This window comes from Sarcophilus harrisii, chromosome X (assembly GCF_902635505.1).
Source record: "Sarcophilus harrisii chromosome X, mSarHar1.11, whole genome shotgun sequence".
Lineage (NCBI taxonomy): Eukaryota > Metazoa > Chordata > Mammalia > Dasyuromorphia > Dasyuridae > Sarcophilus > Sarcophilus harrisii.
This window is the reverse complement of record NC_045432.1, coordinates 54,611,140-54,633,069: the sequence shown is the minus strand read 5'-3', so window position 1 is coordinate 54,633,069 and position 21,930 is coordinate 54,611,140. Positions and strand designations below refer to the sequence as shown.

The 21,930-nt window shown below is 55.6% G+C and overlaps 1 protein-coding gene and 1 pseudogene across 1 annotated transcript in view; one reads left to right on the top strand and one right to left on the bottom strand.

The window, feature by feature from the left end:
* Positions 1–21,930, bottom strand: part of LOC116420190 (ARL14 effector protein-like) — an 81,574-nt gene that overhangs the window by 43,724 nt on the left and 15,920 nt on the right. The window lies entirely within an intron of this gene.
* Positions 16,260–18,120, top strand: LOC116420192 (annotated as a pseudogene).

The window sequence follows — 21,930 nt, the reverse complement described above, 5'->3', positions numbered from 1 at the left end:
GGTAAGTGCTGTTATTATCCCTGTTTCGCAGTCGAGGAAACCGAGGTAGACATGAGTGAAGTGGTTTGCCTAGGATTGCGCAGTTAGGAAGTGGCTGAGGCAGATAGGAATTCTGTTCTTCCAGACTCCAGGCCTAGCACTCCATCCACTGAACCACCTGTGGCAGAAGGGAAAGAGCTGAGGTGGTGCGCACTCCTGCGTGGCACCAAGACCGTGAGCTCCTGAGAGGAGGGGGCAGGCGGGCTGGCATGAGGGAAGCCAGCCAGCCCCGGTTAGAAACAGAACAGGTCAAAGCTCTCCTGGTGATTAGAAAGGACGAGGCATCGGAACGGCAGACGGGTGTAATTGGGCCTTTCGCTCGGGCAAAATAGGGAGCTTGTGTCTCGAAACCAACAGAGAGGCCGTCCAGTTTCTATTCTGAGTCATCAATTGTCCTTTTGGGTTTTCGTTAAGAACTCTAATCTCACTCTTTTTCTCTTCCTTCAGTTCCTTTATTGAACTTTCCACCTATTGAAGCTCTTGGGTTCAATGCATTGTCATCTAGGATTCTAGTTGGAGTTTTGGCAGAAATAGCTCCTTCCTCTGGAGTTTCAGACTGAGATTTTCTTACCCCACCATATTTCTTCACCGTATTAGAAATTATCTTTGCCCATTTCCTCTGTATTTTTGCAGTTTTATTCCCTCTTCTACCCCCCTGCCATGGGGTCTTCCTCGCCATGCTTTTGTTCTTTAACTCATTTCAGTTTTGAGCTTTCTTGGTTAAATGGGGTGCATTGGGAGGTACTCTGAGGTGGAAATGAGGAACTAGGCATGTATGTAAGCTCTCAATCAGTCATCTTGTTAGAAGTCGCAGTCCCATTCATTTGAAGAAGAAAAAGCTGATGTGTAGGGAATGAGAGGGTGGAAAATCAGAGACTGGCGGTACTGAAAGTGACCTTTGCGATGATCAGCTACAACCTCCTACTCTTTACATAGGAAAAATGGGGCTCAGAGAATGAACTGGGAAGCAGCTAAAGGTAGGTAGAGCAGGAGGTGCTGTTAGAGAAGAGAATATCACCATACTACTGTAAAGGAAGAAATGAAGACCGCAAGAAGGGCAGATATATTAGATATCATGTGAGGTGGAAGGTTACCTTAGTGGTAAGGCAAGTCCAAAAAAGGCATTTTTCAAGTGAGGGACTTGAGGCTTGAAGAGGAGAGGGGACGTGGATAAGTAACAGACAGAATGAGAAAGCAGATTCCAAATTGACCAGATCCCAAATGGCCAAGATGGATATACAATGAATAGAGAAAATTCAGACAATTCTCAGAAGCTACTATGATCAGTCACACTAGTATAACTGAGAACATAAAAGAAATGGGTAAAGACTGGCAAAAAGAGGAAAAGCCTGATCCTGAACGAAATCCATGCAAACCCAGAGAGTTGATTCAGTGCCATGGGTTACTGCAGCAAAAAGGGAAATTTTATCACAGAAAGAAAAGCTACGGAGCTCTCTATATAAAGCTAAAATAGTAAAATTGTGAGATGTGTGGGTGATTTCAGAAACAGGCTAGACAGAACCCATGAGAGCTTCCTGGACCCTTCTCTGGAGTCTCAGGATCTAGGTTCAAATTTGGCTTCCAAGTATTCTATCAGTGTGAGAGAGAGCCATTCCTTCCCCTCACTGGGCCTCAGTTTCCCGCTGTATAAAAGGAGTAGATGAGTTCCTGGGGTCCCTTGAGGGCCAGGGTCTCTGCTAGTCTTACCATCCTGCTGGGGGCAGAGCAGCACCGGGGCCCTCTCTGGGCTGCACTCGCTCCCTGTGGGGCCGCCTCTGTGCCAGCCCCTTCCTGCCCCATCCCTTTATCCCCAGGGGGCAGAGCAGGCTCCTTCCTTTCTTCCCTGGAGGGATCACCAAGCAGGGAGGCTCTGAGGAGCTCCTGCCACAGGTAGGCCTCATTTCTCCTCCTCATCCATCCAGGGCCCAGGTACCAGGATGTGGGGATCAGAAGCCTAGAAGGAGCCTCTGGGGATGTGGAAGCCCCCATGGAAGTGTTTTAGGCGGGTCTGAGTGCGAGGTGCGCCCTGGGGCCTCCGAGGCCTGGCCAGACCTTGACCTAATGGCCACCTACTCCTTTGGCCAAGCAGGATTGGGGAGGGGAAGCTTCCAGAAAATGTTCAGTGGGGGGCGTGTGACATGATGGGATGTAATGTGGTCATTATTGAAAGGTCACATAAATAACTGCCACTTGATGAGGGGGCTAAGGGCTCTGAGCTTAAGGGACCCCAGGAGGGGTAGGGGCCGAGTCAGGTCACTGTGCAGAGGCGTATCTGGGCCTCGGTCTCCCCACAGCAGGAGGTGGGGCGCAGAGACTGCCAGCTGTGTTTGTACCGAGGTGGCTAGGACAGTGCCAGGCACATAGCAGGGGCTCCATGTAGCAGGGGCTCCATGTAGCAGGTGCACCCGGTGCCTTTCTCAGGGCTTGGGGACCTGGGAAGCAGGTTAGACAGAACCCCTGAGAGCCTCCTGCACCCTTCCCTGGAGTCCCAGCACCTGGGTTCAAATGTGGCTTCAGAGTGTTATATCAGTGTGAGAGAGAGCTAGTCCTTCCCCTTCACTGGGCCTCAGTTTCCCGCTGTATAAAAGGAGTAGATGAGCTCCTGGCGTCCCTTGAGGGCTAGGGTCTCTGCTAGTCTTACCGTCCTGCTGGGGGCAGAGCAGCACCGGGGCCCTCTCTGGGCTGCGCTCGCTCCCTGTGGGGCCGCCTCTGTGCCAGCCCCTTCCTGCCCCATCCCTTTATCCCCAGGGGGCAGAGCAGGCTCCTTCCTTTCTTCCCTGGAGGGATCACCAAGCAGGGAGGCTCTGAGGAGCTCCTGCCACAGGTAGGCCTCATTTCTCCTCCTCATCCATCCGGGGCCCAGGTACCAGGATGTGGGGATCAGAAGCCTAGAAGGAGCCTCTGGGGATGTGGAAGCCCCCATGGAAGTGTTTTAGGCGGGTCTGAGTGCGAGGTGCGCCCTGGGGCCTCCGAGGCCTGGCCAGACCTTGACCTAATGGCCACCTACTCCTTTGGCCAAGCAGGATTGGGGAGGGGAAGCTTCCAGAAAATGTTCAGTGGGGGGCGTGTGACATGATGGGATGTAATGTGGTCATTATTGAAAGGTCACATAAATAACTGCCACTTGATGAGGGGGCTAAGGGCTCTGAGCTTAAGGGACCCCAGGAGGGGTAGGGGCCGAGTCAGGTCACTGTGCAGAGGCGTATCTGGGCCTCGGTCTCCCCCAGAGGTGGGGCCAGGACTGCCCGTTGTTGCCAGCTGGCTGGACCCCAGGTGGGGCCCCAGGGGCCTGCCCAGGGCTTGGGGAGGGGCAGGTTGCCCCCGGGGCCCTTTGGGGACCTGGGAAAGGCCCAAATTTAGGGACAAAAAATTCCTGGGAAAGGGCCCCTGGGACTTCCCTGGTCCACACTGGAAGGTCCCTTCCCTCCCAGTTTTGGGACAGAACCCAAATGGAAAGTCTTTCTCTGGGGATGTGGGAACCCCTGGGGTGTTTAGGCAAATTGGCCTCCCTGGTCCTTCCCCCTTCCCCCCCCTCTTTCTCTTTTCCCTCCCTTCCCTTCTTCCCCTTTCCCCCTTTCCCCCCCCCCCCTTCCCGCCCAGCTCTTCTCCTTTTCCTCTTTTCTTCCCTTCTCCCCCCCCCCTCCCTTCCCTCTCTCTTCCCTTTCCTCCCCCTCCTTCCTTTCCTCTTTCTCCCCTTTCTTCTTCTCTTCCCTTCCCTTCTTTCCCCCTCTCCCCCCTCCCCTCTCCCTCCTTCCCCTTCCCTTCCTTCCTACCTTTCTTCCCTTTTCCCCCTTTCCCCCCTTCCCTTTCCCCCCTTTTTTTCCCCCTTCTCCCCTTCCCTTTTCCCCCTTTCTTTCCCTCTTCTCTCCCCCTCCCCCCTTTCCCTTTTCCCAAGGGCACTTTTTTTTCTTCCTTCCCCCTCTTTCCCCCCCCCCTTTTCTTCCTTTTCCCCCCTTAAATCCCCCCCTTCCAAACCCTTTTTTTTCATCTTTTTTCCTCCCCCTCGCTTCTTCCCCACCCCAAACTTTTTCTCCTTTTTAAATTTCTTTTTCTTTTCTCATTAATTGTACCTAATTAAAGGGTCCTCCCGAAAGGGCCAGGGGGTCTCATAAGTTTGGAAAAGAAAATCTAGATCTGAAAGTAGAAAAATAAAGGATCCCCAATTACCTGGGCAGGGGTAAGAGGGATCCACAAGGCAGGGCCCCTTTTGTCTTTTGGAGGGAAAGGCCCCACCAATTAAAAGCCCAATTTGCCTGCCTGGCTCCCCTGCTACTCCCCCAACCACCTACATCCGTTGGCTAGCTGTCAGGAGCCCCTAAAATGGCCATCTCCCTGCCGAGTCCGTAGCCTGTTGATTGCATCCTCGGATGGCCCAGCTGCCCAGGGCCAGGGTGCGAAGGGCCAGGCTGATTGTTCCGCTCATCGCGACAAACTACCCTGCCCTGCTCCCCTCCATCTACCCAGTGCCAGACAGACAGAAGACTGAATGCAGAAGCAGGAAATCTGGGTCCTGGCCCTAGTCCTGATCAGAAAGCCATGAAGTCAGGAGTGGGGCCTCTGGGCCTTTTCCCCTTAAAAAGGGAATGGTAGGGCCCCAAAATTCACGACTTGGATTGGGCTACTGGGGGTGAAATTGGGAACCATTCAGGCCTCCCCAGGAGGGGCTTTTTTCCTCCCCGGGCGGAGAACCCCCCTCAGCAGAAGGTAAGCTCCCTGAGGGCCAGCAGGTCAGTTCTCCTGTGGCTCGGCCTGGGCCCCGCCCAGAGTGGGCACCCTCTGCCCGCCGGTCTGGCCTTCGACTGGGAGGGCATGCACTCTGGCGGTGGTTCCCTCTGGGGTCTCCCGGACTGGGAGGCTCTGGCGAGGCCCCGGTGGGGGCGCTCCTGGTTTGGCACAAACCCGCTCGCTGACCCTGCTTCTGTTTTTGTTCCAGGTTTTTCAGGGGGAAAACCTGGGAAGACTCCAAAGGCAAGTTCCCTAGAGCTTGGCCCAGATGTGGTGGGGGGCAAGGCGGGCCTCGGCCCTCGGGGTCAGAGGCCCGTCGTGGCCATTCCCTGCCGGCCCTCCTCCTCTCCCTCCCTCCCCAGGGCCTGGCCCGGGGAGCCCAGATTTTCTTTGGGTGGCTGACCTTGGCCCCGGGCGGGGAGGAATCTCCCTCGGGCCACCGTGGCTCCCCGGCCCCCCTTGTCTGCAGGCTCAGTCCCCCAGGGGAAGGGTCCGGATGAAACAGGGGGTCCTCTCACTAGATGAGGAGGGTTAGGGCCCCCTTAGCCGGGGGATCACGTCCCCAGGACCAGGCTGGAGGCCCCGAAACCCCATCTCAGAACAGACTTTTGCTTTTCCTCAGAGGGGGTAAAAACTCTCTTGGACTTTTTCTCCCAAAAGCGTCAGGTTAAGGGACCCTCTTCCCAGCCTCCCCTTTGTCCCTTTTCAGTTCTCAGGGCAAGGGGCAAGGGGAGGGCCAGCTCCTCACACCTCATGGGCCGGCCCTGAGAGCAAGTCCTCTGCCCAAGATCTCCCCTCCTCCTCGTCCCCATTTTTTCAAACTGAGGCAGATGGGAAACGGCCTCCAGGCTCCCATGTCCGAGCAGCTCCGACCTCAGGTCTTCTTGGGTGAAATGGTGGCTTTTCAAACAAACCAAGGGCATTGTTTAAGTCACAGCCCGTGCCCTCCAGCCCTTGCTTTTCCTTCCCCGGCTGGGCGGCTAAAGGGACCTGGCTGTTTGTGTCTGGTGATTCCCAGCATCCCCCTTCCGTCCCCCAGTGGAAACAGCGGCTTGTCCAGCCCCATGGGACAGGCTCCTAAACTGGTCTGGGCGGGCCTGGGGGCATTTTAGATGACGTTCCTCCCCCCTTGTTATCCCCCTCCCTCCCAGTACAAGCCCTAGCTTACAATGAAGCTCCAATCCCCACATTGGGGTGTCTTGCCTTGGGCAAGCTACTGCCTCTCAGGTCGCCCCCAGGCCAGGGCCTCCACCTCCAATACAAAGGGCTCTCTGAAACAAAGCGCCGAGGGGTCACCCCTCAGTCTCTTTGTTTTGGCTCCAGGGTTCCCAGTTCCCCGTCAGTCTGATTTGGGGCCTCCCCGCTCCCTGACTGGGCTCCCTCTGCTCTAAGCGCATCTCCTTGGGGAGAAAGTGCCCGCCTCCTAAGGGAGGAGTCACAGGGGGACCCCCTCACCTGGGATCCCCAACAAAGGCCTGTCCAGTCCCTAACAGCTTGGGCTTATGGCTTTTCTCCCTCTTCCTCGCTCGGCCTTTACTGTAGGAAGCAGGGAACTTTCTATCCCTCCCCTTGCCCAGGAAGCTTGGTTTCCTCAGCTCAGCTCTTAAGGTGGGGGGGGGAAGAAAAAAATATTTGTTAAAGGGGGATTGGAAGGGAGTCTGACTGGAGGTCACAGGGGGGCTTCCCGAAGCCCAGGGGCGATGGGCCAGTGACCTGGGAGGGAGGAAGAAGGGAGGAAGGCAGTGCTGGGCGGGCCCTTTCCATCAGAGCGGGAAGGGATGATCCCAAGTGGGAGCCAGGAAAGGGAGGCAGGCAGACAGAGAGCAAGTGGAGATTGGCGGGGAGGCCAGGGCCCGTTCGGGACTTAGTGCCAGCTGCCGTGATGGTCCCGGTAAGTCCTTGGAAGACAGATGAGGGAAGGAGTATTGGGAAGGAGGGAAAGAACAAAGGGGAGAGAGGAGATGGGGCCTGACCAGGGCCTGCCCCTCACCTGGTTTCCCCTCCTCCCTGTCTCCCTTTGGGGAGGTCTGGGACCCCTCTTTATACAGACCCATTGGCTGAGGCTTTTTGATTCCCTGATCTATATCCCTCCCAAACTTAACACCCTCTAGTGACCCTATGTACATGTTATCCTTCCCAATCCCACCCCGAAAAAGAAAAACTTCTTCAGAAGAATAACACTGTTCTAAAGTGTCCAAAAAAAAAAAATAGATTGTGGGGAATCCTTGAATCTCCTAACGGAAAGGCACCAAGAAGCAGGAGGGGGCCCAGAACCTGGGCAAATTGACCAAGAAGGAACAAGGCCAAAAGAAGAAGCCTGGCCAGGATGCCAAGGGCAAGCGTGGCAGTCCAGTGGGCAGTAGCAGCCAGATTGCTTCCAGTGACCAGCCTGGCCCCAGTGGCCAGGTTGCCTCCAGTGACCAGCCCCGCCCCAGTAGCCAGACTGAATCCACTGACCAGATTGCCTACAGTGATGTGACCAGCTCCACTGACCAGGGCGCCTTCAGTGTCCCAACTGGCCCCGGCAGCCCAATCATGTCCCGTGGCCGGACCAGACTTCGCATGTGGAGTGGCCCCCGCCGCCAGATAAGTGCCCGTGTCCAGATAGGCCCCCAGGAGCCAATTGACCCTGAACATCAGACCAGTCCCGGAGAAGAGATCAGCACCCGTGGGGGCCCAAGGCCCCCCAGGCCCAGGCCGCCCCTTGGGCCCAGGGCCCAGGGGAAGGAAACCCAGCCCCCCCTTAGGCGCTCTCGGTGTAATGGCTCCCGCCAAAGGCACCCGGAAGGCACTCACGGCCAAGAAGGCCCTCGTGGCCAAGAAGGCCCTCGAAGAGGCCCCCCCAAAAGCCCCCAACAAAAACCCCGTACCCCACCAAAAAACCCCCGGCCAAAAAGCCAAAAAGAAAAAAGCAAAACCCCTGCCAAAAATCCAAAAACCCATAAACCAAGAACCCCAACCCCAAAAACCCCCCAAAAACCCAAATTGGCCCCCTGGCCAAAAAACCCCAAGCAAGAATCCCACCCAGGCCCCCCAAAAGCCCACGAAAACCCATCCGGCCAAAAACCCCCCAACCCAAAACCCCCCGGCAAAACCTTGCCGGGCAAAAGACCAAAGCCTTAAAGTCTCCCCTGACCAAAACCCCAGCAAAAAAATGCCCCGTTAACAACCCTTGGGTGGCCCCTAAGTCCCTCCACCCCGGGAAACGCCCCTAAATCCCCTATGGCCGAAATCCATGGTCAATTGCCTCTTTAGAGGCAGGATCCTACAAAATCACCCCTTTGCCATCCCCACCCCTATGAAACCAGGCCCCAAAAGGGCCCTATGACCAGGCCGCACCTTAATCAAATGGGCCCTATTACCAGCCCTTTTAAGGCTATTCCCCAACCTTCGCCAAACTGGGCCCTATGTCCAGGCCGGCACCTTCGACCACTGGGCCCCTATGCCAGGCACCTTTCACAACCCCCTATTCCAAGGCCCCTTTGCCCGGCTGGCCAAAAAAGCTCCTTTAGACACGGGTCTATGTCCAACCGCACCTTTAAAAGGGTTGGGCCCTATGTCCAAAAGGTGGGTTCCTTTGAAAGCTGGCCTATGCAAACCAGCTCCCCCCAGGCTGGGCTCTATCAAAAGCACTCCTTTACAGGCTGGGCTCTATGGCAAAGTTGGCTCCTTTGACCAGGCTGGCGTATGCAAAGCACTCTTTTGAACAATGGGCAATGGCAGGCCGCTCCTTTACCAGGCTGGCGTATGGCCAGCTCCTTTACCGGCTGGGGCCGTAGGCGGGCCGGCTTCTTTGACAGGCGGCAGTATGGCAAAACCCACCAGGGGAAAACATTTTACCAGGTTGGGCAAATTGCAAACCGCTTTTTACCACCTGGGTCATCAAAAAGCTCCGACCAGGCTGGACAAAGTGATCAACTGCTCCCAAACATGGGCAAAGGGACCAAGTTAACCCTTTTCATTCAACCACTTGAAAACCTGCCAAGGGCAAAAGGTATGCAGAAATAATAAAGAAAGGAAGACTGACTCTGAATGGCGAAGACCTCTGCGACTGCCTGGATAGAATGTGCGTGGGCTGTTTCTACCCATGCCCCAAGTGCCATCCCAAAGTGGGCCCACCTGCCGCCCATAAATGGTTTTGAGGACATTCCAGGAGGTGGAAAGGGTAGGACCCCCTTTCCTCACTAAAAGAAGGCTTGGCCCCTTGTTCCATGTCTTTTTGTGTGTCTCTTTGCTTTCTTTTCTTTTCCCAGGGTGAGCCCCTATCTGGACAAGGAGCTGGGTTGGTGATCGGACCTCCTTCCCACAGCATTGCCCCGGGGGGTCCTCAACATTGGGCCCAGATCCAACGGAGGCATTCCCCTCCCCAGGGCTAGGAGTTTCTTTATTTAAAGGCCCACAAAACAAAGTTTTGTTTTATTACAGTCGCCCTCAACGTCTGGGGACTGAACGGCCTCTGATTTAAAAATTTGGGACCCCTATACCAAGCTTGCCCCCCTCCTCCCAAATGCCTTTTCTTTGGGGCCCATGTGGGAAAAACCAAGGCCTTCCACCCATAGGGGACCCCAGGGCCATCCCCTAATTTTCTCCGCTGCCAGGACTAGTGGCCGGGCTCTGCCCTGCTCCTTACCTCGGTGGCACTAATCGGCAGAATTCTCCATCCTCCCCTTGCCTGGTTCAATCGTGCCAGGATTACAAACAACAACGAAGGCAATGATGAAATTGCTTTCTGCCTTTCTTGTATTTTCGTGTACCCGTGGTCATGTAGTTTCGCTCGTTGTGTGTTTGGTGTTTTCCGGTGGTGATATAGATGCATGTCTGACCTCTTTTTTACTTTTGTTTTTTGGTATTAAAATCAAATTTTCCTGCGACTCACCTCAAGTCTCTTCCACTTTGAAATGGAAAAAATATATATATATACATATATATTTCAGATAGTTATGCGATTCCAGAACAGAAGAATATATATTGTTAAGTTGACAGCATATAAAAAAGAATAAAAAAATTTGTGAAGTTAACACATTGTATTCATTGCAGCACAAATAGTGAGGATACCTGGTCTGTGCCGGCCCGGCCTGGTTGGGACCTGAGGGAAGCTCAAACAGCGCCTGCCCTCAGGGCTTCCTTCATCCTGTTGGCACCTGGCATCGGAGAAAGGGCCATCGGGAATGGGCCTCCAGCGGGCCTCTCCTGTGGCTGAGCAAGCCCAGATGTACCCTCTGATGTTAGAGACTGCTGGACTCTTACCTCGTCCCCAGGGCAACACACACACACACACACACACACACTCACATCTCTGGAAAGGGGGCCAAGGGAGAGAGGAAGGGGAACACCAGAAACACACACAAGAGGAACAAGGAGGAGGGGTCACACAGGAGGAAAACGGGGTGGGACGGGGCCTGCAGCCTGGTCTCAGGAGCATGGAGGGGGGAAACCCGGAGGGGGGAAGAGCCTGCTTGCCCTCCTCGAGGGGAGGGTTAGCCACCCTCATTGGAGGGTTGACATGGGGGAGAGAGATGACCTTTGTGCCCTTTGACCCCAGAGGGCCAGAAGCAGGCATGATGGCTGGACACCGTGGGGAGAGGGGGATTTGGCTCCATGGAATGGAAAGGGCTGTCCTGGACCTGGGGAGTTTCTGCACAGGGTGCAGGGTGGGATGCCTGATAGCTGCTTAGAGGCAGAGCCACTATTTCAAACGCTTTCCTCGGTTACTAAACACAAACTTCTCCATGCGTGTGATGTGACATTTATCTGCCAAATGGAGCAAACTATGAACAGCAGCCCTCTCTCAAAAGGAACCAGCAACCTGCTTCCTAGAAGTCCCGGTAAGCATCTTTTATACCGCTGGTTCTGGCAAGGTGCCTTCTGCCCAGATGGAGGCCACATGTCTCCCTCTGAGGCGGGGGTTCGGCGAGTCTCCCTAAATCCTAAATCCCATATCAAGCAAACACTGGCTGCCGGGGGCTCAAGTGTGGGAAAAGCACCAGTGTGTCCCAGACGAGCCCCAGAAGCAGGCTCCTGGGGGAGCCTTCGGGGCCTTCACCCAGTTCCATCCACGTGCACCCTATTTCTTACTACATACATCACCGGAGCGGGCATGTGTCACCCAAGCCAACAATAAAGCATCACCTCTATCGCCGTCGTTCTTTCTGCGGCTGTCCCTCCTATTGGAACCTCTCCAAACTTGTCTGTCGGACACATGCTGTCCTCCTGACACACGAGTGATTATCTTGTGCTTCCTCCAAACCACTCGGTCACACACAGGCTTCCAACCAGATGCACTTGGTGAGGCTACATTGGCAAACTTCGTCCCCCACCTTCATAATGGAGGGTAACTTCTCCCCGCCCAGGGGCTTGATGGCCATTTGTCAGGGACGTCATCCTCTTCTGGGCTGGGCCGCACTAGGCCACGTGGCCCTTTCGCTTCTCAGAGTCCGTGATTCTTTGGAAAGGGGGGAGCAGCGTCTGTGTTAATGAGGACCCTGGATGGAGGCTGCAGAAATCCGAGAGAAAGGGGAGCTCCTCCGATCCCTCTGATCTCTTCTGGTACGCAGCCGTCGCAATCCACTGCCGTGACTCGGAGGCCTTCGCCGGAGCCAGACGAGTCACCGATTAAGGACGATCAGTTTTTACTTCGGGCAGATTTTCTCTCATCCAAGTGAATGTTGGACAGTGAATGTGGGAGGAAATCAGAGGGGAAGGCGGAGGCAGCAGCACAGAGATAGGTGCGATGGCGGCCAGGAGAAGCCTCCCGACAGCTTTGGCGTCCGCAGCTCTGGTCGCTCCCGACTGGGTGGGGGACAGCTAGGGCCCTGGCTTAACAACTGAGGTGGCACTCCAGTAGTGCCCACCCCCAGACAATGGACCTGATATCCACCCACCTTCCCCAATTAATGCCACAAGCCGACCCATACCCTAGGACAGTCCACCTCCTGGAGCATCCCTGCTGTTCGCTCTGGGCCAACACACACACACACACACATGCACATGCACACACCACACACCCACTATACAACATATATCACCACCCAACAAAATATATATATAATGTGTGTGTGCGCACATATATGTATACACACATCTGTGTTTATACTCCAGGTAGATGTGTGTATACATATATATGTACAGACCCCTCCCTGTCCCCAGCCCCACAGGGTCAGGAGGCCTTCGGGGGCAGGGACGGGGCCTTCTTTCTCTCCCTCCCGTTGCCCTCCAGCGGGCCAGAGAGCTGCCCCTCCCAGCCTGATGACTGGCCACACGATCACTGAATCGGCCTCGCTCAGCGATCCGATCCCCTCCTTTGCTCTAAAGCCCCTCGGCCTTTCTGCCCTCTCTGCTCTCCCTCGGTCTGCCCTCCTGCTATCGTGGCACAAAAGGTTGCCTAGTCCCAGGCCACCGTGACCTGTGTCCGTGCTGGGCCGTGGGCACTTGGAGCAGCAGTCCATGGGGATTTCTCAACCCACCCCGGGCCTGTTGACTGCACAAGGCCCAGTCTCACAGGGTCGCCCGGGCCGCCGAGGGGTCACGTCACCGCGCCGGGCCACCTCGGTTACTTTGGCCTCCGTGGCTCGCCGCCTTTGGCACTTAGGCCTTGTGGTTTCACTCGGAACCGGGCCACGTCTAAAGCCCCGACACAGAGAAGCCGACGGCTCTTTTGCTACCGGGCTTTTGTTTAGTCTGGTCTGCCCTGCTCAGATCGCCATCATTCGCTGCCGGCCCAGACGCCGTAAAGGCAGAAAGTCCACGGAAATCGTTCCTATGAATCGCCTTCACTCCCGCTTTCGCCCCCGTGGGGGATGCCGAAGCCTTCCGACAAAGCAGGAAATGTGCGTTCGGGTGGGACACCTCGGGAGAACTTGGGGTCCCTCTGCCAATGCCATCGGGCTTTCCACCGCAAGTCTGACTTTCCTGGGGTAATTCCCAGAGCTAAGTGTCATGTTGAAAATGCTACCCAATGAGTAGCTGGAGACAGAGAGAAGGAACGAGCTGGACGACCGGTACAAACAGAGCAGGCTTTTTCATTTGGGGGAGGGGGGGATCGTGTGGAGGAGCTGGGGTCTGAATGGGCCCGGACAGGGTGAGGAGAAGAGAGGATGGTCCGGGCGTGGGCAACATAAGCGAAGGCACAGAAGATGTGGGAGAGGGCAGGGTGGGGAGTTCCAGAAAAAGAGGAATTCGGTTTGGGGCCCGAGACAAGGTAGGGCAGGGAAGGGCATTCAGAGGGTCTCGAGTGCCAGGAAAGGAGGTGGAGCTTCTTTGACTCGTTGGGCAATAGGGAGCCGTGGAAGGTCTTTGAGCAGAGCGAAAGCACCACGAGACGGCAGAACCGGGAAGGGGAGTCCTGCGTTGGCCCGAAAGATGCCTCGGGTGCCAGAGACAGTGGGCTGCTGCAATGATCCCTGGGGAGCCCGAGGAGAAGGTGCACGCTCACAGCAGGAGTAGAGAAGAGGAGATCGACCTGAGAGGTCTGTCCCAGTCAGAGTGGGAAATGAGCGGGCTGGGGAAAGTGAGACATAAAGGAGCTCGGGCTCGCTAAGGCTCGGAACGGGGGAGGGAGAGCCAAGCCAGAAGACGCAACTCTCTGTGGTGATGTGCTGAGAACCGCTGGCCAGGAGGGGTGAGGGCCAGGAGCCCCGGCGGGACCAGAGAAGGGCAGGTGAAGCCGGGGGAGCGGAGAAGGTCCTCGAGGGAGGGCCCGTGGCCAGAGGAAGGCCAGAGGCGACGGCCAAAGACGTCCGGAAGCCCGATCGGCCGTCCCCCGGAACCGCGAAGATCAACCGGGGCCCGTCTCGGTGGGCCGAGAATCGGGGGAATCGGGCGTCTCTGAGGCCGAGGGGGGAAGGGATGCTCCAGGGTGTCTGCGGCGGCTGAGGCGTCCCCGGGGGGAGGGCCGAGATGAAGGCCGTTTGATGGGGATTGGGAAAAGGGTGGCGATCCGTCTCTAACCTGCTGACACAGCCCTCCCCTGGCTGTAATCCATGCCTGCTCTGAGGGAAGTAAGCAGAGCCAGAGGAACAGCCGGTGACTTCCCAGGACCCTGGCGCTGGCAGAGGAGAGAGCCTCTAACAGACCTCGGGACCGGGCCGGGTCAGGGAGGGATTCCCGAGCAGGCGCGGCTTCCCAGCCCCGCCAGAACCTTCACTTCTCTCTTTCGAGGGGGGATTCCTTGCTTGTGGGGCAAGAGGGGAGCGATGTGCACAGGACTCCTAGGAGTGTAGGGAAGGGGGGCAGGGACGACACTAGATTTTATTCATTGGAATAAATTAATTTCACTAGAAATTATGAGCCACTGTAGGTGCTTCTTAAGGACTTTCTGATTGAACATAGAAAAGAAAGATGGAATCGATGGATGACAGAATAGGAGACACAATTATACACTTTTGTCAGTTGAGAAAGTGAAACTGTGTGTAAAAATCCTGACATTTCACAGCCAGAAGGGCTCCTACCTTAGAGGAGGGTTCTCACTAGAAAGGGGAGCAAAGTGAGGCTCAAAGAAAGGTCAGCGTGCTGCCCAGTGTCACCAACACCAGTGCTGGTGACAGGACGGAGCCTAAAACCGGGCCTGAGTTCAGGCTCCCACAGGAGTAGCCAGACAGACGCCCCCTCGTCACCGCGAAGGTAATTCGCCAAGAGGAGGCTCCCAGAGGGGCAGAGCCGTTGCCGCCCTGCAGCGGTCCCGCTGCCTTGTGCAGTGCCTGGCGCCAGAGTCCCCCCAGGGAGAGCTTGCTGAGAAGTCCAAGAATGGGCAGAGCCACTAGAAAGGGGCTGCACCATTCGCGGGGGCTTCTGGGCGAGCAGGCGAGGGCTGGCCCGTCCTGGGCGAATCTCTCTGGGGAAGGGCCGGTGAGCGCCCTCTTCTGGCCCAGGCTCAGGGGGTAGCTACGTGTGGAAAGGGGCAGGGGGATGGGGGGGAGAGCGGAGAGCAGGCGGCAGAGAGTATGTCTGCTTCTCGGGGTTCCTCTGTCTGTCCCCCATTACCAACAATGGATTTCCATCTTGCTTGCCTCTGTGTAATTGCCTGAGTGACCTTAAGGTCACCACGTGACCACTCTAGACCTCCTTTTCCTGCTTTTTACAATGAAGGGGTTTGATGATGATAATTAAACTCCAGGTGAAGCCCCTTCCCCTCCCCGGGCCTCAGTTTCCTGCCCTGTAACAGAGGCAGCTTTCCTAGACCAACATGTGAGGCCTCCTCCAGCCCAACTGCACCTTGTTCCTGCTGGGGGCAGAGCAGCACCCGGGGCTCTCCCTGAGAGTCCCCCTCCCCCCTCCCCTCCCCCCTCCCTTCTTCCCGCCATGGGAGCCCCTCTGCCCCTCCCTTTCCCTCTCCCAGCTCCTTCCGGTGCCCCAGCGGGCCCAGCAGCCCCAATCTTTTGCTTCCTGTGTCATCAGAGGTCTCTGAGGTGTCGAGTTCCTGAGGACCCTGGGCCTGAGTGGGGAAGGGAGAGAGAGAGGAGGGGTGGAAGAAGTGGAGGAGAAGAAGGGGAGGGGAGAGACAGAGACAGAGACTGAGGGAGAAGAAGTCGGGGCCCCTGTCTCGGCCACCTCCATGCTCTGAGGGAAAATGGCGGACGGGTTGCAGGCGGGGGGTCATTGGGCTGGGAGGGGAGGGGGGGGGAGGGGAGCGAACCTCAGCAAGGCTCCTGAGGCCCTTGGGGAGGAGGCTCATCTGGGTGGATGCGGACCCATACGTGTCCCCGTCCCCCCACCTCTTGGCTGAGGAGTGTCTGAGGGGTGGGGGTGGGGCCAAACAGGGCGGGGCCAGCTGGGGCGCCCCATTTGAAGTGCAAGCGCTATCATGTGGAGTGACCAGGCTTAATCTCAGACCCTACAACTCCCCAGGAGGCCGCAGCAGGTGGTGCCGCATGGGCCGTCACCGCCCGTGGGGATGCAGTACAACTAATCACAATGGGGGGGGGGGCGGCGGGAGGGGGTTCCGAGCTGGGTCTGAAGGAGGGAGCCACGGATCCAGAAGTTACATTAATGGGGAGCTCGATAATCCCGGGGCTCAGGAAGATAAGCAGGAAATAGGCCAAGTGGCAGGCCAGCAGGTGACCCGCGGGGGAGAGGGGTGTTCTCAGGAGCCCCCCTTCCCCCATCCCCGCCGCCCCCACTAGGCAGCGCGGGGCCCTCCGACCGGGGCAGGATTTGGCCCCGTCTCCCGGTGGGGAACACCCCCTGGCAGGGAATGCTCCTGCTGCTGCCCGTCCCTGCCACTTGTCTGAGTCACGGCTCACATGGCCTCATTTAGAAAGCTGGCCGGGAGCGGGCCCAGGTGCCCAGCCTTCCGGAACCAGCGCCCCCACTGGGATCCAGGCGATTGGGGGAGATGTCTGGACCCACACGGGGGGAGGGGGTGGAGGGGGGCTGCCCGGGTGCAGACAGCAGAGCTCCACTAACTCGCAGGAAGCGTGGCCCCAGCAGCCCAGCCTGCTTCCTTGCCCCCACTTTCCCCTCCCATTCTTGCATTTCTGAGTCAAAATTCTGTTTGGCACCTAGGTCCTGGTGAAGGCCCATCCCTCCTTCCCACCCACAGAGGCCTCTTTCCGGATCATCACCTGCCCATCAAGTGGCCTCTTCTGTAAGTATAACAGTGAGGAACCAGCACCCCGGGGACTCGGGACCGTCTCTGTAAGTTGGGGATCGACCCCACTTCCCTATCCTCAGCCCCCAACTTCTCGCACCAAAACCCCAAGGATTTCTTCTCGGGGGGCCGGGGAGCTGATCTCGGTCCCAAAGCCTGCCAGCCTCCCCCCCTCACCTCAGAGAAAGTACTGTCAGGTCCCCTTCTGAGGTGGAAGGGGTGGGTGGAACGCTGCTTTCCAAAAACCGAGGAGGCAGGTGAGCTGGCGGGCCGGCCGTCGTGCCAGAAGACCTGGGGCGGGAAAGCGGGCAAGCCCAGAATGGGGGTCAGGAAGAGGAGGGAGGACTGGCTGCTGACACCCAGGCCAGGAGATTGGGTGGCCCAGACCGGGGGTCAGGCCAGCAGGAGGATGGGCAGACCCAGGGAGAGTCGGTCCCCAGGGGTCGGGGGGGGGGGTCTGAGAAGCAGGGGGAGGCAGAGCAGGGGGAGGCAGAGCAGGGGGAGGCAGAGCAGGGGGAGGCAGAGCAGGGGGCGGCCACCCCGGCCTCCCGCTGCGCGGCTCCCACTCCACAGAGCCTGCTTTGACCGGGCACCTCGAGGGCTGGCTTGGCGGAGCGGGCGCCCGGGAAGCGCGGCTCGCAGACATCTTTCCCCCCATTTTGTTTTGTGCTCAGAGCCACACAGAGGACAGACCCGAAGGCGGATCTGCCAGGCCGAGGTCCAGAATGAGTACAGGGTGCAAAGGCCTCGGGGACAGCTCCCCTGGCGAAGCAGAGGGAGCCGCTGCAGAGGGAGCCGCTGCAGAGGCAGCCGCTGAAGAGGCAAAGGCTCCTTCCCAACTGCTTCAGATGGGAGAGAAGCAGATCCAGACAGTGGTCCAGCAGTTGATGGCCCTAAATATTCGCAAGAGTAGCCCCCAGGAGGCCAAACCCGAGGATGTGCAGGAACCTGCAGCTCAGGGAGCCTGTGGGAGCTCTCTCCCTGCCCCAGGCCCCGTGCAGGCCACAGGCAGTGGCCGGGGGAGGAGAGAAAGGAGGAAGTATGACTGGAAAGGCAGGCTACTCAGTAATGGCGTCGACCTGTGCGACTGCCTCAATGTAAAGTGCCCTGGCTGCTTCTACCCTTGCCCCCGGTGCACCTCCAAGAAATGTGGGGTCAAGTGTCGCCGCAACCGCCGTTGGGTCTATAAAAAAACTGAGAATGAATCTGGCGAGTTGGTCAACACCTTCCCCTTCACCTATCCTGACTAGGGGCTACAGCGCCCCGTGCCACCTCACCTTCCTATCCTCCAGAGGCTCCAGGTGGCTGTTTTCTTAGGGAGTTGGAGGGCAACTCTGAGCCTAAAGCTGCCCTGACCCTAGTGAGCAAAGCTCCTTCTTCTGCTGAGCATCAACTACTGCCCCTGCCCAGAGCAGTTTCCTCAGAGGGAGACTGAGGCATTGCTGCTGCCCTGTCCCCCTTCCCACAGCCAGTTCAGTTTCTGCAGCCCAGGGCTGCCCCTTCTTGTTGTACCTCGCTCCTGAAGGGAAGCTGGCAACCCCCCCCCCCATCCCAAGCTCGGTGTTTGCTTTCTGTGAACTTGGAGCACTTTGGCTCTTTCTGCCTCTTTTCTCCTATGTGCCTAGTCTTTCACATAGAGTTCTAGGGGCCAGTTGTTCAGCTGTTGAGATATTTCAGAAACAAAATGGATGAGGGCTGTTGAAGTGATAAATAGCACTGCTAAGCAAAATAAAAGTCACTGGCAAATGCACAATTTGTTTTTAATCTCAGAGAATTCCCTTCAGGACTTCTGGCCAATGATATCCAAGGGATGGTACACCTGAGAGTAAAGCTAAAAAAAGGTCCACACCTGGAAGGTGGGTAGAGTAAGAAAGGTCTGCATCTGGGGGGCGGGAAGACCCACCTCATCCAGAAGTCCACATCTGGGGGGCGGGAAGACCCACCTCATCCAGAGGTCCACATCTGGGGGGCAGACCAGTCTCACCCGGAGGGCAGCATGAAACTTGCCTCTACAGCTAGAAGACGGGGCAGTGAGGACTTCTCCCAACCAGGAAGCCTCTCCCCATTCAAGCTCTGCCTCTCAGGGAGGAGCTCCGAGCCTTCATCATATTTTCACCATATTTTTCCTTAGCTGCTTGCAAAGAGGCATGGAAATGGAGTTTTCGGTGGTAGCAAATTCATCTGCTTTCATGGGAACAAATCCTTTGGTACCCTTCCCTTCCCCTCCCGTCTAGTGTCTGCCAAAGTCATAAGAGATGTGATTGTAACAGGGACCTCTGACAAATAAAATCTCCTGGAAGAAAACCCTCCACCTTGGCCCACGCTGGCCTTTCATCCCGTGCCAGATCCATTTGGCTACCTTGTGGTTTAGGATCTCTTGGACACTTCCCCAGATATAGTTTCATTGGGTCTATTTCCCTTGACCGTCTTTGGATTCACAGTCAGCGTCGTACATTCAAATAATCAGTAGAATATCCACCATAGACCTGCACCACCACCAGAGCCATCCTTCACAGTATCCCTTCCTATGCAGGCAGTTGAAGTCTCACAGCAGAGCAAGTACAAGTACTTCTCAGTGGCCCAGTCTACAGTTAAGTGGCCAACTTCTTAATCCAGGGGGAAGGAGTTTGGAGTATAGAAATGAACACTTAATTAAATCAAGATTTAGAATCACAAAAGAGGCCTTGGTGGCCATCTACCTCAATCTCAGTTTAGCCTTAAGGACTAGATGTAGGAAACATGATAGTATAATGACTAGATTTGACAACTCATTGGTTATGCACATGAGGTAGAACAAGGAGATGAAAATCCTCGCAAACTTATGAGCCTGGATGACTGAAAGAATTATGCCCTTGATAGAAATGAAATTGGAAACGGGGGAGTTTGGGGGGAGTGGGTAAGTCTGACAAATAGAGAGTCTGACAAAAATGTTCAGGGGAGAAACTTTAGTTGGATATATCCATCTGGAAGTCTTCTTCATAGACATGCTAATGAAACCTGTGAAATCTCCTGAGATCTTCAAGAAAAAGAAGAGAGAAAAGGTGGCCAGTTGTACTTTGGTGGTGTCATATGCATAATGTTATGGTGAAAACACAATTAGAAAGCAGAGAGACAACCAAGACAGAGAGAGTCTTGGAACATTTGCCTTGGGAATTTTCTCCTGTCAACTTTTCTGTGTATTAATAGAGACTGGTTTGTATGCATATGCACAAGTGCACACTCACCCCATATATAAACACAGGTGCACATATACATACATACCCACATATGCCTACCTATTTACATGTGCGCATGTATATATGCATGTCTACATATACACATGTCTATGTTAATATGTACACCTACCTATTTGCATATATACACATGCACATTCCTCTCACCCTCACACACATACATGGAATCATCTTTCTGGTTAATTTCTTTCAGTTTATATTTCCTTCCAGGTGTCTGCACAGGAACTATCCAAATCCCAGGGTTTGTTTAGGAAATAAATCACACTGTTTATTCGCATGCTGACTTTTGCAAACCCCCTAAAAGGACTAAAGATGGCATTTCTACTTGTCTGGCAATCTCACTGAAACCTTTTGGATAGACACATAATTATGCTCCTCTTCAGTGTCAGGGAAAGGAATACCTAAGCTAGACAGACAGTGTGGGGATTTGATATTGGAGGGCCCAAGTTCCTAAATTCAGATCATTGGTCTGCATCATCATTCCTCCTCGCTGAGTTGCCTCCCTTTTCTCCTATGTGGCATTCTCCAAATAGCACTACAATCTGATGGAAATCAACCTTTGGGTCTGCTTCCCCTTTTATAAAGTAAGGTCTCTTCCAGTTGAAAATCTGTGATCCATCTATTGGATAGAGGAGCAGATAACATAGTGTAGTGGAAAGATGGATGCGGTTCTGAGCACTCCCTGAAAAGGGCTCACAGTCAAGCAGGAACTCCACCAACCCAGAAGCCACGTGAGCCAGGAAGGGATGAGATGACCCCCCCCCCCCCCCCCCCCCCCCCCCCCCCCCCCCCCCCCCCCCCCGCCTTTCTCTCCCACTGCATCAGGAGTTACCAAGGATTGGCTTGTCCTTGGAGGGCGGAGGGAGAAGAATCAGCAAATCTACTAGCATTTATTGAGCATTTTCTATTTATCTGAGTTCTGGGAAGAATCTTAGGTGCCCCCTAATCCCCCAAGCCCCCCCTGCTTTATGCAGGGTTGAAGGTATGAGGAGGTAGAGGAAGGGAGAAGGCAGTTCCCCCATGGAAACCTCAGGGAGAACAAAAGACCACATTAAATATTCATAGAGCACATCTACATTACTACCAGGTGTTTTTCACATAGGTGAGCCTCAAAACTACCCTGTGTGATAGGGTGATGTGACCATCCACTAAACTGGGGAAATAAGCAAATGGCGAGAGGGAAACAGACAAGACTACGATTCCCAGAATCCTCCGGGCGGAATCGGTTTCCGGCTGAATTCTATTTTCCAGAGACTTGACTGATAAATCGGAACGTGGTCACTGTCTCGGGATTATGGGAAGTGTAGTCCCATTGGCGGGTGCAGCGGTTAATACCCCGGATCGGGGAAACATTCCCAGAATGGGTTCTGGGAAACAGAATTTTCGAGGTTCTGAGGGAGCCTGAGGAGCCAGAGTTCGGCAGCTCGGAACTCTGAAGGAGGGGAAAGCAAAATCACTAATTTCTCTCGAACTTCTTCTCCACAGAGGAGGGGAAGCGATGATGCAATGATAAATGGGATGCGTGCGCAGCCTCTGAGCAGCGCCCACCCTATGGACATGAGTTTTGTGCGCATGTGTTTCTATGTTTCTCCTCTAGGGGCGGAGCTTGGCGGAACGCGACGAGGAGGTGGGGCAGCGGAAGGGACTTGGGCGGAGCGGACGTTGGCTCTGAGGGAAGAGCTAGGGGAGGAGGGGCTCTTGTACAACGAGTTAATACTGGGAGTCTCGAGGTACCTAAGTTCAAGTCCCGCTCCTGACGCTTCCTAACTGTGTGTGAAAAGGAGCGAGTCATTTAGCCTCAGTTCCCGCTCAATAGAAAGGGGCACTTGGGAAGAGGACCTACTGTGGTAATGCCCTTAGAGAGCTGTGGCCTTAGCGGGCCTTCAGGATGCCTCAGAGAAGAGGGGCGGGGCCGGCACGCGCTGCTACTCCCTCCATTTCTTCCCCCTTCCCCTCCCCCCGCGGAGGCCGTCCACTCACATTTCTTAATGTGCCGGGTCTCCCGCTGAAGGCTGGGTGAGAAAGACAGAAGTGAGACGATTCCTGCCCACAGGGAGCTTCTGCTCCAAAGGGGGAGATGACCACTCCGCATCCTTACAAGTATCCATACAGTGACTCCTTCATGGGCAATTGGAGGAAGGTGGAGGAGGGGGAGAAACAGTAGGGATTAGGAAAGGCTTTTTAGACACTTGACCTGATTCTGAAGGAAACCAGGGATTCCAAGAGGTGAGAAGGGAAAGCATTCCGAGCACGGAGGGCAACAGCCTTGTGCAAAGGCCTGGATTCTGGAGAGGGGATGTCTGGTGTGAGACTCTGCAACTAAGGCAGCGTAAGTGGATCACTGAGGGC